Here is a 14,858-nt window from a genome sequence, read left to right on the forward strand (position 1 = left end):
GTTCCCTGACCAGGGATGGAACCCAGGCCCCGTGCCATGGGAGTGCAGAGTGTTAGTCACTGGACCACCAGGGAAGTTTGGAACTCCCAAATTCCCTGTAAGTTTCAGCTTTTGTTGTTGGTGAAATCCAGACTCAGCCAGTGTATTAGTTAGCTACAATCTGGCCAGCTAAAACCACAGAAATGCATTGTCTCAGAGTTCTGGAGAAGTTCAAGATCAAGGTATCAGCTCCCTCTACAGGTGCTGGGAAAGGGTCCATCCCAAGCATCTCTGCTGGCTTCTGGAAGTCCGATGGCTTGTGCCAGCAGAACTATGGTCTTCACGTGGCATTGTCCCCATACTCATGTTCATGCCTCAAATTCCCCTTTGCCTAAGGATTAGGGGCCAACCTTAACTCAGTATGACCTCACTGAACTAAATACATTAGCAATAACCCTATTTCCAAATAAGGCCACTTTATGATGCTCTGATGGGGCTTCCCTGGTGGCTCAGTGGTAAAGAATCCGCCTGCCAACGCAAGAGAACTGAGTTCGATCCCTGGGTCAGCAAGATCCCCTGGAGGAGGAAATGGTAACCCACTCCAGTATATTTGCCTGGAGAATTCCATGGACAGTGGAACCCCGAGGGCTATAGTCTGTAGGGTCGCAAAGAGTCGGACATGATTTAGCAACTTAGTATGCACGCAGGCATGATGTAGTGAAAGGGGTTAGGTCTGTAATACATGAATTGGAGGGAGAGAGAGAGGGGGAGGAGGCAGGATCAGCCCATTAACAGGCAATTTCCTGCCTCCCAGCACTGTCACGGGAATAACAGTCTCTGCTCAGGAAAACATTTTGTTTGTTTTGTTTAGTCGCTAAGCCATGTACGGACTTTTTTGTGACCCCATGACTATAGCCTGCCAGGCTCCTCATCCATGGGATTTCCCAAGCCAGAATACTGGAGTAGGTTGTCATTTCCTTCTCCAGGGGATCTTCCCAACCCAGGGATCGAACCCGCGTCACCCACATTGGCAGGCAGATTTTTTACCACTGAGCCACCTGGGAAGGCCAACACAGAAAACAGGAAAAAGTTCTGGGTTCCAAAGGCCTTGGAGGGAGATGACTCTGGTCTTTTATGAGATTTAGAACTTTGCTTTTTTGACAAGGGGCAAAGAGGAGGCATTGGCGACTGACTGCATGCTAGTTGCAAATTCAGGCTGCTGCAGGGTTCCTCCACCTTGGCCCTATTGCTCTTTGAGGCCTGGTCATTCTTTGTTGAGGGAGGGGAGGGCTGTTTTGTGCATTGCAGGATGTTGAGCAGCATCCCTTGCCTCCACCCACTAGATGCTGTTAACACCTGCCCCATGAGTCATGACAACCAAAAATGTCTCTAGATGTGGCCAAATGTCCCCTGGGAGCTAGGATTGCCCAGGTGAGAATCAGTGGGCGAGTGCAATAGAGAATTGGCCCCAGGGTGGGCCATGCAGTGAGTTCGGTCCCTCCACCCTGGGGGCAGGTACCTCCTCAAGACCTGAGCCACAGGTTTTGCATTTCTGCCTTGCCTGGCCCCACACATGGGCATTTTCCTTCTTCCTCATTCCTCCCATTTGCCGGAGTAGTTTTTACTGGTGGCAGGCCTGTTGGCTGCTGTGGTCAGGAGTGGACCCATTTGGAGCTTTCTCTCCAAAGATCTCCAACCTGCTTTCTGACCCTGTGAACGATCTCCAGAGCAGGCCACCCAGGCTTTGCAAAGTCTTCAGCATCTTCAAGTCCTTTTAAGCAGCAGGTGTGTGCTAAATTTGCTTTAGTAGTGTCTGACTCTTTGCGACCCCATGGACTGTAGCCCACCAGGTCCTCTGTCTATGGGATTCTCCAGGCAAGAATACTGGAGTGGGTTGCCATGCCTTCCTCCAGGGAATCTTCCTGACCAGCAAATGACTTCCTGTTTCTGCTGATTTCCTCATCTCTTCATCTGGGTGGGGTGGGGGTGAGGTCTGCTGGATACTGAGACCTCCCTGGAAGGCCAGAATCAAGCCCCAAGGAGCTCTATCTCAGGCATCAAATTCAAGGAGCAGGTGGGAAGTTGGCAGAAGGAAGGGTGAGGGCAGAGATCCAGAACTGAGCCAGTACTGATCCAGTAGAGAAATGCATCTATGTTGATGCAGAGTTGAGTATTTTTAAATAAATAAATATATATGTATATATATTCAATCTATTGCACAATTGCAGTCATCTCACACATTAGCAAAGTAATGCTCAAAATTCTCCAAGCCAGGCTTCAACAGTATATGAACCATGAACTTCCAGGTGTTCAAGCTGGATTTAGAAAAGGCAGAGGAACCAGAGATCAAATTCCCAACATCTGTTGGATCACAGAAAAAGCTAGAGAATTCCAGAAAAACATCTATTTCTGCTTCATTGACTATGCTAAAGCCTTTGACTGTGTAGATCACAACAGACTGTGGAAAATTCTTAAAGAGATGGGAATACCAGACCACCTTTCCTGCCTCCTGTGAAACCTATATACAAGTCAAGAAGCAATAGTTAGAACTGGACATGGAACAACAGACATGGAACAATGGACTGGTTCAAAATTGGGAAAGGAGTACCTTAAGGCTGTATATTGTCATATTGCTTATTTAACTTATATGTAGAGTATATCATGTGAAATGCCGGGCTGGATGAAGCACAAGCTGGAATCAAGGTTGCCAGGAGAAATATATAACCTCAGATATGCAGATGACACCATCCTTATGGCAGAAAGCGAAGAGGAATTAAAGAGCCTGTTGATGAAGGTGAAAGAGGAGAGTGAAAGCTGGCTTAAAACTCAACATTCAAAAAACTAAGATCGTGGCATCTTGTCCCATCTCTTCATGGCAAATAGACAGGGAAACAATGGAAACAGTGACAGACTTTATTCTCTTGGGCTCCAAAATCACTGCTGATGGTGACCGCAGCCATGAAATTAAAAGACACTTGCTCCTTGGAAGAAAAGCAATGACAAACCTAGACAATGTATTAAAAAGCAGACATTACTTTGCCTACAAAGGTCCATATAGTCAAAGCTATGGTTTTTCCAGTAGTCATGTACGGATGTGAGAGCTGGACAATAAAAAGGCTGAGTGCTGAAGAACTGATGCCTTCGAACTGTGGTGCTGGAGAAGACTCTTGAGAGTCCCTTGGACAGCAAGGAGATCAAACCAATCAATCCTAAAGGAAATCAACCCTGAATATTCATTGGAAGGACTAAAGCTGAAGCTGAAGCCCCAATGCCTGATGCGAAGAAAAAAGACCCTGATGCTGGGAAAGATTGAAGGCAGGAGAAGGGATGATAGAGGATGAGATGGTTGGATGGCATCACTGACTCAATGGACATGAGTTTGAGCAGACTCCAGGAGATGGTGAAGGACAGGGAAGCCTGGCATGGTGCAGTCCATGGGGAGGCAAAGAATTGGACATGAACGAGTGACTGAACAACAACAACAAAGGCAAAATTTTATATTTTAAAAGAAAATTAAATTACAGAAGAGCAAAAGTCTAATATGCCAAAGACACTTTGTTTGATGCACTTAGTGTCAATATTTGGAGCACTTTTTAAGGCTTTTTTCCTACAAAAAAAATGGCATTGATAACGGCTCTGTACAATAATATTTAAAATAGCAGGAAGATGAAAACACTTTCATACCATATTTTGGCAAACAGTTCTAAAGACAGCAAACACGTGCTCAGTGGATTTTCCTTTGCTTTAAAATAAGCTACCAGTAATTCTAAACCAAGCAAAAATGCATTGTTCCTGGATGGAATATAAACAGTCATACTCACAAAAATGTTTTGCAATGAGTTCTTGGCTTCTATAAAAATCCCAAAATAGCAAAGGAGAGACTAGAGTTTATTTTCAGATTCTATGACTGGCTTCCAGCAATCTTTTATCAGTAGACTTACAGGCAAAATACTAGACACTCAGGATCAGATTCCATTCCTTGATGTAAGGATGGAACTGTTGTGGACTGCTGTCCTTGGCTAGCATAAACCAGCGAATAACCACGTGTAGAATAAAATGGAAGACAGGCAGGAGGAACAGCTTAATGTTTTTTGTTGGTGGTGGTAGTGTTGCAGGAAAAAAAGAATCCATGCTAATACTACGGTGAAACTAACGCTTACTTAGGGATTTTAACATTAGAATAAGACAAAAGATCAGACTTGAAAGAGACCAGATCTGTAACTTGGAAGTGAAGTCTTTTGCTGCATTTTGGCAATAGACCTAACTTGGAGTATGCTCAGTCGCTTCAGTCGTGTCTGACTCTTTGCGATCCCATGACTGAACCCCAGCTCCTCTGTCAATGGAATTTTCCAGGCAAGAATATTGGAGCAGGTTTCCATTTCCTCCAGAGGATTTTCCCAACCCAGGGATCGAACCCAGGTGTCCTACATTGCAGACAGATTTTTTATCACTGAGCCATCTGGGGGAGCAACTTAGAGTATACAACTATCTATTTGAGCACTCTCCTACCCCTCCAGTGGGGGGCAGACCCTTATCCTCCTGGAAACTTTTCATTGTAGATTTACAGAAAAGTGCAGAGAGCTCCCATATACAGTTCACCTAGTTTTCCCTCATGTTAATGTCTTGTTGTTGTTCAGTTGCTAAGTCATGTCTGACTCTTTACCACCACATGGACTACACCACACCAGGCTTCCCTGTCCACCATTTCCCGGAGTCCACTCAAACTCATGTCCGTTGAGTCAGTGATGCCATCCAACCATCTCATCTTCTGTTGGCGCCCTTCTCCTCCTGCCCTCAATCTTTCCCAGCATCAGGGTCTTTTCCAGTGAGTCAGCTCTTGGCATCATATGGCCAAAGTATTGGAGCTTCAGCTTCAGCATCGGTCCTTCCAATGAATATTCAGGGTTGATTTCCTTTAGGATTGACTGATTTGACCTCCTTGCAGTCCAAGGGACTCTCAATATGACCACGATATATTTGTCTCAACTTAGGAACTAACATTGGTACAGTGCTATTAACCCAACTCTGGATTCTATTCAGATTTCACCAGGTTTGGTTTGGTTCATTTGTGTTCTCCTTGTTTCAGGATCCAATTCAGATACTACATTCTCTTCAGTTGTCCTGTCTTCCTAGTCTCTCTGGTCTGTGAGGGTTTCTCTGTCTCTTCTTACTATTCATAACCTTGACAATCTGGAGATATACTAGCCAGGTGTCTTGTACGATGTCCATTAATCTGGGCTTTCCTGATGTTTTGGGGGAGGTTGTTATCATTATTGGTTTTTGGTTTTTGATGGGTTTGTTTTTTGCCATGCCTCTCAGCTTGTGGGATCTTAGCTCCCAATCATGGATCGAACCCACATCCTCAGTAGGGAAAGTATGGATTCTTAACCACTGGACGCCCACAGAATTCCCATGTCTTATGCTTTCTTTTTTAATTGTGCTTAGTTGCTCAGTCATGTCTGACTCTTTACAACTCCATGGACTGTAGCCTGCCAGGCTCCTCTGTCCATGGGAATTCTCTAGACAAGACTATTAGAGTGGGTTGCCATGTCCTCCTCCAGGGGATCTTCTCAACCCAGGGATCAAACCCAGGTCTCCTGCATTGCAGGCGTTTTTTTTTTTTTTTTACCATCTGAGCCACCAGGGAAGCCTTTTTTAAAAATTTATTTATTATTTGGTTTTGGCTACACTGGGTCTTTGTTGCAGTGCATGGGCCTCTCATTGCAGTGGCTTCTCTTGTTGCAGAGCACAGGCTCTAGGTTCTCAGGCTTCAGTAGTTGCAGCACAGGGGCTCAGTAGTTGTGTCACATGGGCTTAGCTGTCCCGCAGCATGTGGAATCTTCCCAGACCAGGGATCAAATCTGCGTCCTCTGCATTGGCAGGTGAATTCTTTCCCATGGCACCATCAAGGAAGTCCTGGTGTTTTCTTAAAATTGTAGAGGGGCTATGGGTTTGGGGAACCTTTCTGCCTCATCAGATCAGGGGGTAAGTGCTATTGACATGACATTCCTGAGAATGTCAGTCTTTATCACCGGGGTAAGATAACAACTGCCAGGATGCTATTTTTCCCATTTCTCTTCTCTATTCTCTGGAAGCAGGTCACTCAATTCAGCCTACTCTCAGGATGGCAGGAGTTAAGTTCCATCTTTTGGAGACAACATTTGACTTTCAGGACAACCCTTTGAGATCAAGGGAGACTGGAGTTCGTGTCACAGAAATGATGAGCACTCAACATGGTGCTGGGTACATACGGGCAATGGTAGCACCTATTGTCATCGTCATTTGGCAATATCTTTCTTTTTACATTTTGGTATTTATTTATTTATTTATTGGCTGTGCTGGGTCTTCGTTGCTTTGAGTGGACTTTCTCCAGTTATGGCAAACGGGAGCTACTCCCCAGTTGCAGTGCATGGACTTCTCACTGCGGTAGCTTCTCTTGTTGCAGAGCACAGGCTCTAAGGCAGGTGGGCTTCAGTAGTTGTGGCAAACAGGTTTATTTGCTCCATGGCATGTGGGATCTTCCCGGACCAGGGATTGAATCTGTGTCCCCTGCACTGACAGGAGGATTCTCAGCCACTGGACCACCAGGGAAGTCCTGGTGATAGCTCTTGTTATGGAGGCAAAGCTAGCCTTTTAGTCACAGGCCCTAACCCTAGGCTCTAACCACAGCCCCACACCTGTCTAAGGGAGCAACGTGAGGCCAGAACACCTGTGTCTCACTCCAGCAAGCTGAGAGCAGGCACCGCCCAGGTGTAAGTCGCCACAAGCCTACCTCCCATCACAGGTATTCAAAGCTAGATGTGACTGACTGTCCCCTTAAGGAAACAGCCCCACTGTAAGTTGAACAGAACAGGAAGTGAATCATGTTCCAGGTAATTAGCATCTCCAAGGTAAAGCTGAGACGCTTTCCCAGCAACCGGCCCCCGCTGATGGAGCACCATTCCTGACAGTCCTGTTCTTAGCCTTGACCTTTGAGGTCCCTCCATGGTCTGACCCCTCCTAGCCTTCCACCCTTCTCTGCCACTACTCAGCCACCAAGATCCCCTCGCCCGGCCACCCTGAAGTCTCATGGCTGCTCTTGCCAGTCACGTGCACCTTGCTCATTCAGTGCTCTTCCTGGAACTCCTTCCGCCACCTAACTCTTACTCATTCTCTAAGACAAAGAGCAAGGCCACCTCCCCCAGGAAGCCTGCATGAGGTGACTTTAAGTTCTGAGTGTCTCTAAGGCCAATGGCTATCAGCCAAGGGCCACTGTGTCCCCCATGAAGAACATTTAGCAGTGTCTGCAGATATTATGGGCTTCCCAGGTGGCTCAGACGGTTGAGAATCTGCCTGCAACTCAGGAGACCTGGGTTCGATCCCTGGGTCGGGAAGATTCCCTGGAAAAGGGAATGGCTACCCACTCTAGTAGTCTTGCCTGGAGAATCCCATGGACATAGGAGCCTGGTGGGGCTACAGTCCATGGGGTCGCAAAAAGTCAGATGCCACTGAGTGACTGAGCACAAGCATGAACTGTCATTAGTAGCAAGACTGAGAAACACAGATCCTTAGCTCTTGGCAGAGTCCCTGGCCCATGATAAGGACTCAGTAAAAGCAGAAAATGGTTGGATGGATAAAAGGAAGACAAGAGATGGCCTCTTCTTTCTGATAGGCCCCTTGAAAGGGTTTAGGGGAGAACTTTGTCAACCTGAAGGTTTCTATAACCAAGGGAGCTATAGATATAAGGATCATGCCATTCTTCCTGCTTAAAATCTTTCAGTGGCTCCCCACTGCCTTTGGGATAAAGTCCAAAAGTTATAGGCATTCAGAGAGTGATCATTTACAGATCCATTGAGACCTCAAAAGTACCTGTGTCTGGACTTCTGACCTCAATTGGGGTGGGTGTCTGATGACCTCCACTGGGGTGGTATTCTTGCACTTCTGGACCCTCTAACTCCCTAGACATGTTCCTCTCTTGATCATGAAGTCTGGACTTAAACCAAAGGCAGGTCACTTGGGGACCCTGCCACCCAGTTTCTAAACTGAGAGTTCTCAAACACAGATTGTGTGTGGGTTTATTATTCAGTTCAGTTCAGTCGCTCAGTTGTGTCTGACTCTTTGCAACCCCATGAACCGCAGCACGCCAGGCCTCCCTGTCCATCACCAACTCCCTGAGTCCACCCAAACCCATGTCCATCGAGTTGATGATGCCGTCCAGCTATCTCATCCTCTGTCGTCCCCTTCTCCTCCTGCCCTCAATCTTTCCCAGCATCAGGGTCTTTTCCAATGAGTCAGCTCTTCGCATTAGGTGGCTAAAGTATTGGAGTTTCAGCTTCAACATCAATCCTTCCAATGAACACCCAGGACTGATCTCCTTTAGGATGGACTGGTTGGATCTCTTTGCAGTCCAAGGGACTCTCAAGAGTCTTCTCCAACACCACAGTTCAAAAGCATCAATTCTTCGGCGCTCAGCTTTCTTTATAGTCCAACTCTCACATCCATACATGACCACTGGAAAAACCATAGCCTTGACTAGATGGATCTTTGTTGGCAAAGTAATGTCTCTGCTTTTTAATATGCTATCTAGGTTGGTCATAACTTTCCTTCCAAGGAGTAAGCGTCTTTTAATTTCATGGCTGCAGTCACCATCTGCAGTGATTTTGGAGCCCAGAAAAATTTGGCTGCACCAGGTCTTGGTTGAGGCACGTGGGATCTTTCGGTTGCAGCATGCAGAACTTTTAGTTCGGCATTCGAACTCTTAGTTGTGGCATGTGGGATCTAGTTCCCTGACCAGGGATTGAACCCAGACCCCTCGCATTGGGAGCACGAAGTCTTAGCCACTGGATCACTAGGGATGTCCTGATTGTATGTGTTTTGAAGTAAGCTTATTTGGGGGCGATCTTGACCTGGTTAACTAGCTTGGACCTGAGGTGAAAGCTCTTTGGCTCCTCTCCTGGTTCCTACCCACCCTCTTCACCTATGGAGGCCCTGGATTAGACAACAAGTCTCGGGACTGGGGTGGCTGATGGTATCTGAGGGGATGCTGGCACTTGGAGAGGCATCTGGCATCTCTATAGGTGTCTGAAAACACCTCTGTGGGGGTGTCCAGTATGTGTTCCATCCTCTGAACACCCCTTTGGGGGTTTCTGATAGCATCTGTGTTGGAGGGAATCCAGAAGTTTCCATGTGGGGCTTTGATATATTCCAGAGTGTCTGAAAGCCTGTTTGCGGGTAGTTGATGGCTACTGGATGAAGGTGTCCAGTACTTTTGAGACATTTGGCATGTTTTTCAGATTTTGAATAGTTTGCGGGTATTTAAGGGACCTACAAGGGTTGTCTATTTTCCTGTGCCTGAAAGTGAGTTTTGAGTATCTGATGGTACCTGCCTGGGTGTCTGAAATGTGTTTAGGGTATCCGGCGGTACCTATGTTGCAGTGTCTGGGATCACTTGAGAGATGAATGACTCATGTTTTCAAGACTTGTAAATTTTCACTTCTTGTAACCTAGGGTGCCACTTCTTCGCAGGAGACAGACCTGTTCTCTCCATTTCTTGCACCCTCCCCTCTCAAACTTCTCTCCCCCGGGGTTAATCTCCCTGTGATGTCCCCAGGCTTCTACTGTATACCCCACTTTCTGCCTCCAGATACCCCTAACTCCCCAAGTCGCCCCCCTAGCCCTGCTCTCCTCTACCAGGAAACCCCTCCCAGACCTGCTAATCACCCAGGTCCCCGATGACCCCACAAAACGCCCCTCAACCCCAATGATCTCGCCTTAAGATTTCTTCTAAGCACCTCCCAGCCCCGCAAATACCTCGGGGCCCCACTGACCCCCTCCCCCAAAACGGCTCCCAACCCCGCTTATTTCCTCTCAGGACCTCCCTCCCCAGACGCCCCTCTGCCCGACTGACCCGCCCCTCAAGGATCGCCCTCACTCTCCTCGCAAGTACCTTTCAGTCCCCTCACCTTGCCTAAGTTCGAGCTATAAAGCCCCCTGCCTGCATCACCAGGTTGAAACTCCTAGGTTGAGCGTTCCACCGATCCTCGAGCCACGCCCCCTTCCGGGCCCACACCCTCTGACCCGCCCTTGGGGGCGGGGCCACGCGTGCGCACCTCTCCCCAGCGGCTTCCCGCTTCCGGCTCCGAGCCGAGGGCAGCGGTGGACCCCGGGAGGCCGGGCGACAGCGGCGGCAAGGAAGCTAACGGAGCTGCGGGCGGCGAGTGACCTGCGGCGGACCGAGGTGAGGGCGGCGGGGCAGGTCTGAGGAGAACGAGGCTCGGGAGGAGGCCTCGAGCCCCACGAAGGCGCCGTCGGTTCCCGGGGGTGGCCTCGGGCGCAGGACCCCCGTGGCTGCCTCGGCTTCGGGGCCGGCCCCCGTGGGCTCGTCCAAACTGGCGGGCGGATCCTGCAGTGCAGGCTGTCCCTTCCATGCATGCAGGCTCTGTTTGGAGAAGTCACAGTTCAGACGATGCTCGCCGGCTCCGGCCAAGCCCTAGCCCTTGGGCAGTGCAGCCTCCCTGGTTCAACAGGTAGAGGACTCGGCGTCCGGTATCTGGAGCTCCCGGGGCAGGACCTGAGATGTGGTGGTAACTCAGTACCGGGGGACTTGAAGCCTCCGAGCGTCCCTCACTCCGTGGAGCCCACGTCCTCCTGCCAGTTGATCGTTAGGGTCACAAGATCATAGGAAGTGTGTGCGCTTTGGGTCTTTAGTTCTCCCTCCAGTTTCTTTCTTGTGGAAGAATTTAGATGGTGCAGTGCAGGAATCAGAGGCCCTTGGTCCTTGCACGGTTTATTGTAGCTATTTTCTCCTCTTCTCTTCTACCTGGTTCCCTGTTGAGATCCAAGTGGTAGAAGAGATGGTGGCCCAGGGGATCAAAAGTGTTGGTGAAGTTTTACCTCGAAAATGAAGAACACAACTTTTCTTCCTTTTGTCTCCGTTTGGGGAACTCCAGCCAGCATCCTAGAAGGGCAGGTCTCTTCTTGTTGACTAGAGAAAGTTCAGGACAGGTGAACAGCCCTATGGCCAAGGGCGATGTGGGGATGGTTTTGCAGGTAACCGGGTGAATAATTAATTCCGGAGCTGTATGGAGAAGTGTCAAGAGCACAGGCTTGAGTGTCAAATCACATCTGGGTTCTTCTGGCCCCAGTTTCCACCACTGAGTCACAGTCTCCCCATCTTTAAACCCAGAATGAGGATCGGTTGTGGATTTGATGAAGTAATACATGTAAGGTGGGAAGCACAGCCCCTGGCATATGGTGAATGCTCAATAAATGTTATATATTCTGTGCATGTGGTATGCCCCCAGGTCTGTATTTTAATTTTTATTGAAATATAGTTGATTACAATGCTGTTTTAGTTTCAAGTGTACAGCAGAGTGATTCAGTTATACATATATATATTTGTTGTTGGTTAGTCACTAAGTTGTGGCCGACTCTGTGACCCCATGGACTGTAGCCTACCAGGCTCCTCTGTCCATGGGATTTCCCAGGCAAGAATACCGGAGTGGGTTGTCGTTTCCTTCTCAAGGGGATCTTCTCAACCCAGGGATCAAATGTGCATCTCCTGCATTGCAGGCAGATTCTTCACTGCTAAGCCACCGGGGATTCCATATATATAAATATATTCCCATATATGTATATTCCTATATATATATATACACACACATATATACATTCTTTTTTATACTCTTTTCCGTTATAGTTTATTACAAGATAGTTCCCTGTGCTATACAGTAGATCCTTGCTGTTTACCTGTTTTATATATAAACAGGTTTTATATGTAAACAGGTAAACAACAGGTGTGTGTATGTTAATCCCAAATTCTTAATTTATCTTCCCGCCATCCCCGTTGGTAACCGTAAGTTTGTTTTCTATGTCTGTGAGTCTATTTCTGTTTTGTAGTTAAGTTCATTTGTATCATTTTTTTAGATTCCACCTGTAAATGATATCATATGATATTTGTCTTTCTCTAGGTTACTTCACTTAATACTCGAGGTCCATCCATGTTGCTGCAAATAGCATTATTTCTTTTTTCTTTTTTTTTTTAAATCTCAGGTCCGTATTTTTTAGTCGACATTTCAAGTAATAAAGAGTCTGGAAAATGTGAGCATCTCAGTTGTTGTTTGGACTGGGTTGCAGTTTATGTTTTATCAATAGTTTGCTAGTTCTGTGGGTCAAGCCCTTCTAAGGGGGTGGAAGAAGCTGTGCCAAAACGAGTAAGAGGGGCTTCCCTGGCGGTGCAGCGGTTAGGGCTCTGTGCTTCCATTGCAGGCGGCAAAGGTTTGGTCCCTGGTCAGGGAACTAAAATCTTGCATGCTGCACAGCTCAGCCCAAAAATAAAGAAGTGGGGTGGTTTTTTAAATTCTTGTCAGTGTAATTTGTTTGCATTGTGTATTGCTTACTTCCCGTTTCAATGGCATGTAGGAGAGAAAGGAGAAAGGAATTCTTTGAATCTCTTTTCCTTCTCTTTTTTTTCTTCGGTTGACTTGAGAATGCCCCCACGTTGAAAGCTGTGGTAACATGTACATTGTTCCTGGTGGAAACCTTGGTATACTTTTCATTCTTGTCACACAGTAGCGATTACAGCCAGTTGCCCTTGTCACCAGCGCACCCCCGCCCCCACCGAACTAGGGCTGTGGTCACCAGCTGTGCCTCCCTGGCTGTTTACCTTCCACGTGCTTAGCATATTTCTGATCCTCATGTGAAGGTCTCCTTCATTTTTCTTCACTCATCCTGGGTCCTGTTTCCATTTCCACAAATTCCACCCATGATTTTTTAAACATTTTCCTCTCGGCTCTCTTAAGTCATTTTAAGCCCAGAGGCTTTGTTAGGTCTAGCTAGCCACTGTTTCTTCATTATTTGTGAGTTAAACTTTACTTTTCCCCTGAAAGTGGTGAAGAGCAGCTCTTGGTTTGTAAACCCTCTCTCCAGGTACCAAGCAATTCCCTGCACAGCTCCTGAGCGGCCAGTAGGAATTTTTCTGGAGGAGGAATGTGGCTGACGGGGGAGGGGCAGGCTGATTCAAATAATATCCTCCGGGAGGCCTCAGTGAAAGGACCCCTGCAGCTACGCTCATTTTCTGTGTGTGTGATTAAAATTGCCTTGGGTGTAAGCGGTAAAGAATCCACCTGCAATGCCAGAGACACAGGAGACTCAGGTTCAGTCCCTGGAGAAGGAAATGACAACCCACTCCAGTATTCTTGCCTGGAAAATCCCATGGACAGAGGAGCCTGGCGGGCTACAGTCCATAGGGCTGCAAAGAGTCAGACACAACGAAGCACAGAGGCAAGCAAGCTGACTAAATTCAACTGGTGTGCTGCTTCTCTGCTTTGGTTCTTAAGTAGATTCATAGTTGCCATTGAGATTAAAGTTGCACTTGCTTTTGTTCGAAGTGTCACCATATCTTGAGAAAATTATCCTAAAGATTTTAACTGAGGGGATATATATTTAACATATTGCAGGTGGTTACATTTTAAATGCATGTAAATTTTTTTTAACTGGCATATAATTGCTTTACAATGTTGTGTTAAGTTTCTGCTGCATAACAAAGTGAATTAGCCGTATGTGTACGCATACCTCCTCCCTCTTGAGCCTCCCTCCCACGCCCCCATCCCACAGAGCACGGGACTGAGCCCCTGTGCTATACAGCAGTTCCCACTGGCTATGTGTTTTACACATGGTAGTGCATGTATGGCTTCCCTGGTGGTTCAGCGGTAAAGAATCCACCTGCCAGTGCAGGAGATGCAAGCTCAATCCCTGGATTAGGAAGATCCTCTGGAGGAGGAAATGGTGTATAAGTCCATGCAACTCTCTCTATTCACCCCACCCTCTCCTTACCACCACCACCACCACCACCACCTCATGTCCACAAGTCTATTCTCTACATCTGTAAATGCATGTCACTTAAAAAAAAAAAAGCTTCATTAAGACATAATTCACATACCATAAAATTCACCCTTTTAAGGTGTGCCATTCTGTGGGTTTTAGAACATTCACAGGCTCATGCAACTGTCACCACTGTCAACCGCCGGGACATTTTATCAGCTGGTCATTCCTACAGATGGGTTTCAGGAGGAGAGAAATGCCATAGTAAGAGGGTCTAAGTGGGTGGCCCCTCCATCACAATGTGGGGTTGAGGGAGGGCAGGACCCCATCAGACTGCTTGGCTGGAATCCAATGTGATCCCATGAGGACAGTTTGTTGTTCAGTCACTCAGTCCTGTCTGACTCTTTGCAACCCCATAGATTGCAGCACACCAGGACAGTTACACTGCTTATGGATAACTTTGATTTGCTGAGATTAATTTTCAGAGGGAAATTGAATCTAGAAGAATAAATTGCGAAATCATCCACGGTAGGGTTAGTGGACTCCTCCGTCCCCTCATAAGAGTGAAGTGGACAGTAACTGACCAGATACAATGTGGAGCATCCCTGGGCATCGTGGCAGTAAGGGAGTCAGCTCTGGGTCATCTAGGAGTCAGTTCTCATCATCCCAGGACGTGGGACTGATGGCAGATCCTTGTGACCCTTTGTGTCATCCTCTCAGGGGCTCTCAGTCTAAGAACTGAAAGAAAAACAGGAAGACGGAAAGATGGAGACCCTCAGACACTGCTGGTGGGACTATAGAACGAGGCAGCAACTGTGGAAAACAGTCTGGCAGTGCCTCCAAAGATCAGACATAGATTACCCATAAGATCCAGCAATTCCACCCCAGGTATGTGCCAAAGAGAAAAGACAGCCTAGGTCTGCACAAAAATTGGCACAAAAACATCACAGGAGCATTGTTCACAATAGCCAAAGAGTAGAAACAATCTCAATGTCCATCAGCTGATGAATGGATAAAGAAAACGTGGGCCAGGAAGTTCCCTGTGGCCTAGTTTTAGGATTCCGGGCTTTCACTGTTGT

The 14,858-nt window shown here is 47.3% G+C and overlaps 1 protein-coding gene across 18 annotated transcripts in view; it reads left to right on the forward strand.

The window, feature by feature from the left end:
- Positions 1–14,858, forward strand: part of ARHGEF18 (Rho/Rac guanine nucleotide exchange factor 18) — a 103,228-nt gene that overhangs the window by 34,363 nt on the left and 54,007 nt on the right. For 10 of the 18 annotated variants that reach the window (XR_014056199.1, XM_081498545.1, XM_081498546.1 and 7 more), the window contains exon 1: positions 10,099–10,195. The exons of the other annotated variants lie outside the window; for them this stretch is intronic. The gene's annotated coding sequence lies outside the window, so the exon portion shown is untranslated. Of the gene's footprint in view, positions 1–10,098; positions 10,196–14,858 lie in introns of those variants that run through there. 18 annotated transcript variants of the gene reach the window in all.

The sequence above is a fragment of the Giraffa tippelskirchi genome, chromosome 6 (assembly GCF_054371585.1).
Source record: "Giraffa tippelskirchi isolate mGirTip1 chromosome 6, T2T-mGirTip1v1.2.pri, whole genome shotgun sequence".
NCBI lineage: Eukaryota > Metazoa > Chordata > Mammalia > Artiodactyla > Giraffidae > Giraffa > Giraffa tippelskirchi.